This window comes from Acomys minous (assembly GCF_964271855.1).
Source record: "Acomys minous genome assembly, chromosome: 7".
NCBI lineage: Eukaryota > Metazoa > Chordata > Mammalia > Rodentia > Muridae > Acomys > Acomys minous.
In genome coordinates, this window is record NC_140488.1 from 20,263,488 (window position 1) to 20,276,253 (window position 12,766).

The following is a 12,766-nucleotide window of genomic DNA, read 5'->3' on the forward strand; positions in this document are numbered from 1 at the left end:
GGAGGCAGAGGCAGGCTGATTTCTGTGAGTTCAAGGTCAGCCTGGTTTAGAAAGCAAGTCCAGGCCAGCCAGAGCTAAAACAGAGAAACTTTGTCTCAAAAAGACAAAAACAAAACCAGCTCCCCCCCCCAGAAAACACCCTCCCCAAAGGAATTCCTTTTCAGTAGGGAAGACAGGCAAGCTTTACAAAAGAGCATTGGGGATGTTTGTCCAAAATCACTAAGAGTCTTTGCTACTCAATGGCCAACCCAGTGCTGCAGGTCTGCATAAACACATATTTTTCAAATAACAGCAGAAACACAGCACAGTCTCACTACCTTGGGTCTGAGAGCTTCTGCATGGAATGTCGGGAGGAATGGACTCCTCTGCCCAGCCTAACTGAAGAAAGCCTGATTAAAGACATACAATAGGCAACACCAAATGGACTCTATGGGTGTTAAAACTTAAAACTAGAGAAAGCGCATGAACCTTGGAGGGAAAAGTGGGCATGGGGATAGGGGAAGAATTGGGGGGCAGGAAGTAGGGGAATGGATTGGTTCCAAACTTGTATGTATAGATGAACACTAAATTTTAATAAAAAGACATACAAACCAAAGTAAATGGAAATATAGCTTGTATTTAAGAGCCAAAACAAGAGGAAGCTTTATTTTCCACTCTTTCGGGAGGGTTTCCCATGGTTTGGGATAGGCATAACCATGTAAGTAATGTGGTGTTTTGGTAAAGGCCACCTCCACCCTGGTATTGCTCTTGTCAGCATCCACGTCCACTTTGACAGAGCTGCATCACTCTTCTGCTTTCCCAGTTGTCTGCTTAGTACAAAGCTCAGCAGGTTTCTATTGCTTTGGCTAGACTTCAGGTATTCGTCTGCCTTCCTCCTGGTGCTCACTTCTGGTGGGCTGGGAGAGGCCTCGGGTTGTCCTCTGTCCATGACTGGTAGATCTCACAGTCTCAAGGAGACAGCACAACTGAGAACACCTAGAAAAGATAGTGAAATCCAGATAAGCAAGTGACCCTAGGGATTCTCCTTTGCATTATTACCTCCTTACTCTCTCCTGCTCCTGTCAAAACAGGAGTTCCTGTGCCTCATCTATAGTGTCAATTTCCACAGCTTCAGTTATCAGTGGTCAACCATGATCTGAAAAGAATAAGTGGAAACTTCCAGAAAGGAAACAGTTTCAGTTTTAAATTATGTATGTTTGTCAAGTGGCATGATGGAACCTCATGCCATTCTCCTCTGCCCTGCCTAGGGATCACATGAATCCTTTCTGTGTTCAGCGCATCCAACTGTGTACGCTAACTTCCATGGAATCGGCAGCGTAGGTTTAAGGTGCCCTACTTTTTATTAATAATGCCCTGAAAGCATAAAAACAGTAATGGAAGAGGTGCCAGGGCATGAATGTGGAAAGAGATGACTCTGACCCTATGTAGCAATGCTACAGGACGTGTAGGAAAAAGGCCAAGCATAGTGGATCTGCCAGACGCCCATGAGGGTTTAGAACATTCTCTCACACAATGGGGCTTTTATAGTCATAACATGGTGCTTTACTTCATCGTCTGATTTAGGATAAGAATGTAACCACTTTTTAAAAATTTTGTTATTCACATAGGTCTGTGTCTAGAATCTGCATGTTCTACTGGTGCATTTATAATTCATGTTTTCATTTTTTTCATGACAGGGTTTTCTCTATATAGTAGTGTTAGCCATCTTGGAACTTGCTCTGTGGACCAGACTGGCATTGAATGCGGAGATCCGCTTACCTCGGCCTCTTGAGTGCTGGGATTAAAGGTGAGTGCCACCACACCTGGCGTCATGTCTTCCTTTCTAAATCCATCATGCAATTTTCCATATCTTATAGGTCCAGTTCATGATCAAGTCTGTTCCTATACACATTCTCTTCTTTTTAATTGAATAATTAGCTCATGTTATTACATGACAAGAGTGCTGTTGAAGTTCATGAATGAAGTTGTGTTGAATTTACGTATTTTGAGTAAGAAATGATCTTTTTGTTGTTATTGGTTTTTTTGGTTTTTCAAGACACTGTTTCTCTGTATAGCTTTGGCTGTTTTGGACTTGCTTTGTAGACCAGGCTGGCCTCAAACTCACAATGATCCACCACCCTCTGCTTCCTTGAAAGCTGGAATTACAGGCAAGCACCACCACAAGCAGCTAAAAGGATTTTTATCAAGTAAAAGAAAAAAAGATAATCTTTTTTGGGATGAAGTTTCAAGACAGTGTTTCTCTGTAGTCTTAGCAGTCCTAGAACTTGGTCTGTGTACCAGGCTGGCCTCAAACTCACAGAAACCTGCCTGTTTCCTCCTCCCAAGGGGATTAAAGGCACGTGCCACCACTGCCCAGTAATAATGTATTTTAAATAGACCAGCCTGGTCTACAGAGTGAATTCCAGGACAAGCATGGCTGCTCCACAGAGAAACCCTGTATCCAAAACAAACAAAAAAACAAACAAAAAAAACCCCCTCATAGCCACATATATTTGATGACTACTTTAAACTGTATATATTATATATAAAATAATATATAGTATCTCCTCTTATGCATTTAACACCCCTCTCCTCTCTCTCTCTCTCTCTCTCTCTCTCTCTCTCTCTCTCTCTCTCTCTCTCTCTCTCTCTCTCGTCTCTCGTCAAACATGTAGGTAGTTGATTTGGTTGGCCAAAGGAAAAAAATTACAATTTATCCAAATTTCTTTTGTTGATGGATGTTCTATTGGTAATATGAAATAGAATGCAGCCATTTAAAAGGACAAAGGGACTCTTTGTACATCCATAGAAAGGATTTCAAGCAATGGCCATTGAAAAAAAAGGGACAACTATAAAAACTATCTACCTTACTAGCTCATTTTTATTTCTTTCCAGAAGCATCTGTGTGGATAAAAGTGAGAGTATATCAAACTAAGCTCCTGCAAAGGAGAGAACAAAATCACGAGTGAAGAGACAACTTTCAGAATTAGAAAAAAAAAAAATGCTGCAAACTACTCATCTACAACAAAGGATTTCTATTTACAATATGAAATCCAATAGATAGTTCCAAACCCACGGCCACTAACACAGCCCTGGCTAAAATCAGTGGGTCACACAACAAAAAGACACGGATGTGGGTGGGTACTTGCTGGAAGCGGGCACTTAACAGGAGTCAGGGAGATAAAGAAGAGGGGGAATGTGTGTGATTCGAATGAATTATACACACATATGAAATTATCAAAGAACAGACTTAATTTAAAAAGCAAAAACCCAGATAAAATGTTCGATCAGAATAAACACTTCTAAAAACTAAAAAGAAATACAAATAATAAATGCATGAAAAGAATGTTCAATGAAATGCATATTAAAAATGGAATGACCATAGCTGGGCAGTGATGACGCAGGCCTTTAATCCCAGCACTCGGGAGACAGAGGCAGGCGAATCACTGTGCGTTTGAGGCCAGCCTGGTCTACAAAGCAAGTCCAGACCAGCCAAGGCTAGACAGAGAAACACTGTCTTTAAAAACAAACAAACAAACAAAAAACCATGAAAAGAAAAGAAAAAAAGAAAAAAACATAATGACCTATAATCCCAGCACTTGAGGAGACAGAGACAGGTGGATCTCTGTGAGGTCAAGGCCAGGTAGAACGGTTGTCAATGAAAAATGACAAACACATCCGGGCGTGGTGGCACACGCCTTTAATCCCAGCACTCGGGAGGCAGAGGCAGGCAGATCGCTGTGAGTTCGAGGCCAGCCTGGGCTACAAAGTGAGTACAGGATGGCCAAGGCTACACAGAGAAACCCTGTCTTGAAAAACCAAAAAAAAAAAAAAAAAAAAAAAAAAATGACAAACACTAACAAGGATATGGAGAAAATAAAACTCCTGGTGGGGATTTAAATTAGTGCAACCATTATGGAGAACATTATGTAAGTTCTTCAGAAAACTAAAAAGTAGAACTGCCATATAATCTGACTATCATACTTCTGGGTATATATCCAAGAGAAATGAATCAGAACATGAAAGAGACACCTATGTCCCATGTTTATGGTGGCACTATTTATAATAGCAAAGATCTAGAACCAACCTAGGTATCCAAAACAGATGAATTTTTTTATGATAAATGTGGAACAGTTATATGACAGAGCAGTATTCAAAATTAAACAGCAAAATTTGATCATTTTAAATAAACTAATTTGAACTGGAAGATTATTTTAAGTGAAATAACCAATATACCGAACAGAAAGTTTTTCACTTTATATGTACACCTTTATATCTAGATTTGAGTCACAGAAAGACAGGATTGAGGCAGATGCAGGTTGGTCCACAGATGTTTTCTCAGCTCTTTCTTCTGAAACAGCGTTTCTCGCCCTTCCTAATGTTGTAACCCTCTAATACAGTTCCTTATGTGGTGACCCCCGACCATAAAGTTATTTTTGTTGCTACTTCATAACTGCAATTTTGCTGCAGTTATGAATCATATTAGAAATATCTGACGTGCAATCCTCTCACGTTTTTTGTTGTTTGTTTCGTTTTTTGTTGTTGTTGTTGTTTTTCTTTTTCCTTATTTTTGAGACAGAGTATCTCTGTGTAGCCCTGACTGTCCTGGACTCGCTTTGTAGACCAGGCTGGCCTCAAACTCACAGTGATCCGCCCACTTCTGCCTTCCGAGTGCTGGGATTAAAGGCCTGCGCCACCACTACCCGGCTCTAAAATACTTTTTATTCAGGAGAAGAAAACAAAAGAAAATCTTATCTGGCCGGGCGTGGTGGTGCACGCCTTTAATCCCAGCACTCGGGAGGCAGAGGCAGGCGGATCGCTGTGAGTTCGAGGCCAGCCTGGTCTACAAAGTGAGTCCAGGACAGCCAAGGCTACACAGAGAGAAACCCTGTCTCGAAAAACCAAAAAAAAAAAAAAAAAAAAAAAGAAAAGAAAATCTTATCTGAGCTCACTGGATAACTGAATTCTGAAGTCCAGTTAGACTGTGAAAATATAATGAGCACTGTTAGGAAGGACATTTGGGTAAGTCCTACCAAGGAGACATTAAAATGAAAAGCGCTCTCACGATCGAAGGAAGAGTCTGAGGTGACAATATTTTAGTGCCCCAAGAACAACCCTGGGAGTTATAACACTGGCAGTATCCAACCCTTCTCCCAGCACCCTCTACTTACTGTTTTTAGTCCCAAATTAAGAGTAACCTCGGTGGTGGTGGCCAGGGTAAAATTCTTCCCATTGTATTCACTAGCAAGGTTGGGAGAGCCATTGTGAGTCACCATGACTCCTTAACCAATCAGGCCCCAGGACACAGAAAAAAAATGTATAGAAAATGAAGAAATGAAACTTACCGAGTCTCCCAGGTCAGAACAGCCCCTTCAAGAACTGGCTCTTCAGTTATCTGGGGAGGGGAGGAAGGCACAGAAATTAAGATAATTATAGCAACGTTGCTCATTATAAACAAATTAACTCACCAATCCTGCTGCATAGTGAGTGGCAAAGTGGGGTTAACAATCGTTCAAATCAGTAGAAAGTTGCTGCATTAAAGTCATTAGGAACACAGTTGTTTTCTCTGTGTAGCCTTGGCTGTCCTGGACTGGTTTTATAGACCAGGCTGGCCTTCAGCTCACAGAGATCTGCCTCTGGAGTGCTGGGATTAAAAGATTAAAGGCGTGCACCACTACCCTAGTTCAGGAATACAGTTTTACATTAAAAAAAAAAATGTTCTGGTTTCTAATCCAGACCTGTATGGCTAGGCACAAATCGCTAAAACACCATTGTCCTCAGATCCCTCTTTTACAATGGCAACTTTTTAACCTGAGGGTGTAAGGATTTACTGAGGTGGTATCACAAAAGTACTCAAGCAGTGACTGCCTTAACTTACATATGTCCTTACAGCTCTTCACTATGGTCTCTTTGTCTCCGCGGACAGACTCTAAGCAGTTTCTGTTGGATCCGTTTATTTTCTTAAAAGTTGCTTCCGCCTACCTCTCCCCACCCCTCAGCCCCCACCCCATCGCCAAACCCCTCCAACCATCGTCCAACTCTCAAACAGGAATCCCTGGGCAAAGGGAAAGCTCATGGTACTCACGATATCAAGGCGGAAGGGCTCTTGCTTGTCTCTTCCGCGGCGGATAGGCGAGTTGTGGGCTAAAGGATCACTGCGTTCCGAAATGAGTCCCGGGTCGTTTTGTCAGCATCCGCTTTGAGAAAACCAGCATATACACAGTACTCCCCCCCCCCAGTGCTGGAACTGGGGACCCTTAAGTCTGGCTGTGGACAGAGTGGGCTCCAGTCAACAAAACACAGCCCGAAGCACTGCTGCCGCCAGTCCGGTGAACCATGACTGCGTGTCACAGTTAAGACCATGGACTCCTACAGCCTACAGCCACGTTGACCTTCAGCCTGAGTACAGGCTCGCTGATAGCAGAGATGAATATCTGTTCTCAGGCAAGAAACTGCAGTTTAATTAATGCTGCAAGAGACACTGACAGGAAGGTGAATCTCATGTCTAACTGGAACAAGAGTTAGGACACTAGCAGGGACATCCTGTGTTTTAAAGAGTAGGTTTATATGGCACGTAATGTGTGCAAGTTCATTAGCAGTCCGTGTGCAAGTTCATTAGCAGTCCGTAGGAGTCCACACATGGTAAGATTGCTCACTTGCTTTGAGAATGAGCTTGTTACTCACACACTTCTCCACTTTACCTAGGCTGGGATAAGAACACAATTGCTACCATAAGGCAACACAAGTCCATATCCTATTGCTGACTTGTTTGTTTGTTTGTTTTGTTTTGTTTTGTTTGAGGCTGGCCTTGAATTTACAGAGATCTGACTACCTCTGCTTCCCAAGTCTTAAGATTAAGGTGTGAGCCACCACCAAGGCCCTGCTTAAAGCCTTATTTTCTTATCCTTTAAATGACGAGGGACACACATATCTTTGAGTTTGTTAAGAAAATGCCTGTCACAAAGTGTCTTATACTACTATTACTATTTAATTTCGGACATATTTCTGTTTTCACTTTAGGAAGCCTTCCCTGTTCTTCCCAGAAAACTGCAGCGTGAATAACAACTCTGTTTGTACCCACTTGGTGCGTGTGCCCTACCAGAAATTTTGTACTCCAAAACACTCTTTGAGTGAGAAAGGACCCCCTGCATCTCTGTGGGGTTGGACCAGGTACTAGGATCCTAAGCACAGTGTCCAGTCAATGCTCATTGTCACTGGCTGTCTTCAGTCTCTCAACTTGTTTTGGTCCCTGACTCAGATGCCCGTGGAACAATATACTGGGAGATGCTTCTTCCTAATTTTTGGACTTTTGTATTTTCTATAGTCTACTTACTTCATCGGCTTCTACTTAACACACTTACTGTCTGACACAGCTATGGAGTGACTCAGCAACAAAAACATCAGAACAACACTGAGCGTAGGCTTCACCTTTTCCAAACCTACTTTATTTGGGGCTCTTTAAAGCTTATACCTCCCTTCTAGTCCACCTACGCTAGATAGGAGAGAAAAGAGGCTAATGGATAAGTATCACCCTCTCACAGATCTGTTCCTCATCCCATACTTGGGATCAAAACAAAAACTTGTTTATATCCACTACACACTACAAACATGTTTGTGTCAGTATGTGTTTCAGTGTATTTGAGTGTGCTGTTTTTATGTGTTTGAGTGTGTGTTTTATGTGTTTGTGTGTGTTTTATGTGTTTGTGTGTGTATTGGCATGTGTGTTAGTGTGTGAGTGTTTCTGTTTTTGTATGTGTGTGTGTATTTGTGTCTATGGTTTTTGTATGTTTGCTTTTGAGTATGTGAGTGTGTGAATCTGTGTGTGTGTGTTCTTTTGTGTGTGTGTGTATTTTAGTAGGTGTTTGTGAGTATGTGTGTGACTTTGTGTGCTTGTGTGTGTAAGTATATATTTATGTGTGTTTGAATGTATGAGTTTTCATATTTGTGTGTGTTTGAGTGTATGCATTTTGTATGTGTGCTTGTGTGTGTGTGAGTATGTTTGGGGGAATCTGGAGAGAACACATTCTTATTTAGGATTTTGTATAGGCCCTGCTAATACTTTCAAATTAGCTCACTTGAAATGAAGGGAGTTTCACGCAACACAAGGGGCTAGAATCTGTGAGCATCCCAAGTGGTCTAGAGATGTCAGGAGCTCAGGAGATAATTCATTTGTACTCCAGTAAAAGGCAACTAGGGGCAGGGCAACATACTTCCTGGAGTCTCTAGATCACTGACAATAGTCTATAGGTGACACATGCACAAGCATTTGCTCACCTTAGTGCCACATGGTATATCATAAGAGTGGCAACAATTATTTGATTAACTACTGGGTTCTCTTGAGAGTAGACTCTGAGACTGTGACTACCTTTAATGGCTATTTGAATCTTCTGCTCTGGGAGTAGCACCCCACAAACTTGGAAGTTACCTTTGTTACTGCTGCTGAAACACGGTCAAAAGAATGCCTTGGAGAACAGAGACTCCAAGAAAAAAAGGGTAGAGGGCCTTTTCCCTTAGGTTCACTTTCTTCCCTGGACTGTTTGGGATGTGATTTCATTCCTCCTGTGACAAACATCTACATTCAATTTATAAGATATGTCTATTTTTGTTGGGTGTCAGAACATAGCAATAGAACTCAATCTGGTCAGTGTACCCTGAATCTGGATATGGCCTTCTGCCTTGCTTTATGCCTTCCCAGATACAATCTACATGCCAGGCAATTGTGTTTAAACTGGTCTGTCCTGAGAAAGTTCTGGGAAAGGGTTGCTCTGTTGATATTTAGTGTGTGCTTACTAGTATTTATTTACGTGTTTTTCTGAACTCAAGCAAGCTTCTTTGGATCATTGACTTCTTTGTTACATTCATGTATAAAAGTACACTAAAACTGGGGTAAGGCTGTCTACAATAGTAGACGGTAGTCTGCCCCATTTTTTCAGGTCTTCAGATCCCAGGACCAGCAGACCGGATCTGCACAGGTAGGCCTGAAAAATCAACAACCTGTTCACAATCCAGCCAAAGGTGCCTTATAGGTGTATCCTCCATTTAGAGAGGGGTAACTGTCTCTGCCTCTAGCAACTTGGTAGATCCAATAGCCCTAAAGAAACCTTTGACTTCATGGGCTCTTGTGAATCAGTTAAGACATGGCAGGAAGGGCATTTACTTGGTAAATGTTGGGAAGGCATAACTTGTCGTGCCCTCAACTTGAAGTGGAAATCCTGTAGAAAGAAACACAGTCATTCTTCAGTCTTTGTGCTTTGATCAGTTGGGAGGGAAGAGGAAGGGGGTCGTTACTAAGTGCAAGATGGCAGCACAGGAACTCTCTTCCCACTGCAGAGAGGGGATGGGTTTTGTCCTTCATACTTCTCATCCATATTACCTGATTCTTATGACAGGAACTTAGTTGGGAAGAGATGGAGGCAGACTACTACTATAAAGAGGCCACCATGAGGGACAACATCTATTGTCTTACCTACATGAGGAACGTCACATTTTGCTGCTTGAAGTCATCTTGAGTCATTCACTTTTTTTTGTTGTTGTTGTTTTGTTTTTCAAGACAGGGTTTCTCTGTGTAACTCTGGCTGTCCTAGAACTCACTATGTAGACCAAGCTGGCCTCAAACTCAGAGATCCACCTCTCTCTGCCTCCCAAGGGCTGGGATTAAAGGCCTGTGCCACTGCCTCCCAGCAAATAATATCCTCCATTTCCTCTCTCTTTTCTCCCCTCTCCCCTCGCCCTCTCTCTTTCTCTTTTCAAGACAGGGTTTCTCTGTGTAGCCTTAGCTGTCCTGGACTCACTTTGTAGACCAGGCTGGCCTCGAACTCACAGTGATCCATCTGCCTCTGCCTCCAGAGTGCTGGGATTAAAGGCATACCCCACTGTGCCCAGACTCATTCACATATTCTTTTTTTATTAATTTATTCTTGTTACATCTCAATGGTTATCCCATCCCTTGTATCCTCCCATTCCTCCCTCCCTCCCATTTTCCCCTTACTCCCCTCCCCTATGACTGTGACTGAGGGGGACTTCCTTACCCTGTATATGCTCATAGGGTATCAAGTCTCTTCTTGGTAGCCTGCTATCCTTCCTCTGAGTGTCACCAGGCCTCCCTATCCAGGGGACATGGTCAAATGTGAGGCACCAGAGTACGTGTGAAAGTCAGTCCCACTCTCCACTCAACTGTGAAGAATGTCCTGTCCCTTGGCTAGATCTGGGTCTTCACCTACCAGGAAACTGGGACAGAGGGGAGGACATCCTATTGGGAATCTAGGTGAGAGAAGCATGAGAGAACGGGGAAATAGAAGGATCCAGAGGGTCCTAGAAACCTACAAAAAGAACATTATAATGGGCGGATCTGGGCCCAGGGGTCCCGCTCAAACCGTGGCACCAACCAAGGACAATACATGCATTCACATATTCTTATACTTGCGTTCAGTATTAGAGGTGTCGGGTGAAGGCAGACGTTTAACATCTATCAACACAGACGCAATATTTCACTGTTTCACATTATTAAGCAACATGGACCTGACCAGTGCTGGGTCTCTGAGAAGTAGTCTTTGACAGCAGAAACTGGAAAGAGCCAGGTGATCTAAGCGGCTAGCAGGAAGAAGGAAGGCTTGGCACAACCAGACACATGGTGTACAATACTAGAAAAGAAGCAGGAACAGGGGCCAGGCTGAGACACAAGTTCCTGTTATTTTCAAGACTATGCAGCCCAGCTCAGGAGGCAAGGACTGAAAAAGTGGAAAGAATCCAGAGATTGACTCTCATGTCATTCCTCAGAGGGCCCAAGACTGGTTCCCTTCACAATCACTTTATTTTTTTTTAACTTTCTTCTCTTGCTCTCTCCCTCTCTCGCTCTTTTGAGACAGGGTTTCTCTGTGTACTTGCTTTGTAGACCAGGCTGGCCTCAAACTCACAGAACTCCACCTACCTCTGCCTCGTATGTGCTGGGATTAAAGGCGCCATCCTTCACCTGGCTGTTTTTAAGTTTCTTGAGACTTGGTCTCACTAAGTAACTCAAACTGGTCTGGGGACTGTAATGTATTCAAGGCCGGCCTGGAACTGGAAATCTGTACCCTTCAGTTTCTTAGCTAGTGGGGTTTTAAGCATTTGCCACCATACCTGGAGACTGTATCTTCAGGATGTTTGCAAGGGGGTGGAGGACTGCAAATTTCCATGTCCTCTATAGTCCTGGGTTCCCAACCGTGGCACTCTAACAGGCAAAACCCCAGCATGCAAGATTACGTTGCAAAAACTGTAGAGGAATTGCTCAGGATTTCCTCTGCACTCGGGATAGAAGGCTAGGATCCTGAGGGTGGGTGCGGAATGGAACAAAAAAAGGCAGGCTACTCCTAGGTCTGAAAATTATCCTTCCGTCTTTATGGCTAGCATAAGAGCTGGGCAGCTGTTAAAAACTGCTTTTTAATATTAAGAAAACTGATCTTCAAAACTTATATGAAGAGGGACTACAGAGATGCCTCACTGGTTAAGGGCACCCTCTGCACTTGCACTCCCTTACCCCCCCCCCAAATAAAACAAAACATAAAAAAATACTGTCTCGCAGTTGAAGTTGGAGTGTGTCACAATGTGTCCCACATTGTACGCTTTTGTCCGCACGTCTTTACTTGCAGATGATCATTGCTTGAGTCACTGGTCTGGTTTGAGGCGTCTGGTTTCTGCGCTGCGTTATCAACACTGGATCCTCACAGGGACTCCTCTCAGATATCCTGTTGTTTCCCCGTGCTGTGGAATGCAGCTTTGGGTCTACACAGTTTGTTCACAGAATTGAGGTAAAAGGATTGTTCCGCTAGTATGCTTTTCACACTCACAGCTGATTTGCAGTTGCACTGGTCATTCCAAATGTTCTAGAGGCCAGAGCGGCAGGACATAATGAGGCCACCAATGACAGCTGTTTGTTTGTTTACTTATTTATTTTTATTTACCTGGTTATTGACACAGAGTTTCTTTTTATAACTTCTCTGGCTGTCCTTGAACTCACTCAGGAGATCCAACTGGCCACGAACTCGCCACCACTGCCAGTATTATATACTTAACAAAACTGAGAAGACAGAGAAAGGAGGGAAAGGCACTCATTAATCCTATCCTTAGCTAGCTGCCTTTGGCAGCTTCCTATGCAGGCCACCACCTACCCTGAAGCAGAGAGCTCCTACGCAGCAACCCTTGTCTCGAGCCTCAGAGAGTTCCTGTTACTTCTTCCAGGGACATTGCCCTGTGTTCAGCCACTCCTGGCCAGAACAGAAGTTTCAAGAGGTAGTTCGGAACAGAAGGCAACATTGCCTCGCCCATAAAGTTTTTGTTATTGTTTGGTTGGTTGGTTGCTGATTGATTTTTGGATACGCTGGCAAGAGGTGCTACTGGAATGTAATGGACCAAAGGTGGGTGGATCACTCACCATGCAAGGCTCTCCCTAGGCTCCCCAAATATGGAATACCCTCCTCAAATGTCCACATGGACTGAGGCATCTAACAAAAGAATCCTGTTGATCAGGGAGAGACATGATATTTTTGCATATTTAAGAATGAATTGGTTTTCTCAGAAACATATAGGTATAAAACTGATGGGACAACAAGCTACTTTCTGTTTCCCAAGACTTGTTTGCTACTTGGAGAACTTATACGACCAGAGGCAAGACTGTTCACAGCACTGGGGCACTGGTCTGAATTCCTGGCTCGACCCATCACAGAGCTTATGAGCAGAGAAGCAGCCTGTGGACAGTTTACGATGCCGGCCCTAAAAGTGAAACCCAAACATGTTTATGACAAAAAGTCTA

The 12,766-nt window shown here is 43.2% G+C and overlaps 1 long non-coding RNA gene across 1 annotated transcript; it reads right to left on the reverse strand.

Moving 5' to 3' along the window:
• Positions 1 to 596: 596 nt before the first annotated feature.
• LOC311601840 lies at positions 597 to 5,616 on the reverse strand. The gene is made up of 3 exons (XR_014780663.1): positions 5,448 to 5,616; positions 5,325 to 5,374; positions 597 to 975 (listed from the first exon to the last, which is right to left on the reverse strand). It is a non-coding gene; the product is annotated as an uncharacterized lncRNA (long non-coding RNA).
• Positions 5,617 to 12,766: the final 7,150 nt, after the last annotated feature.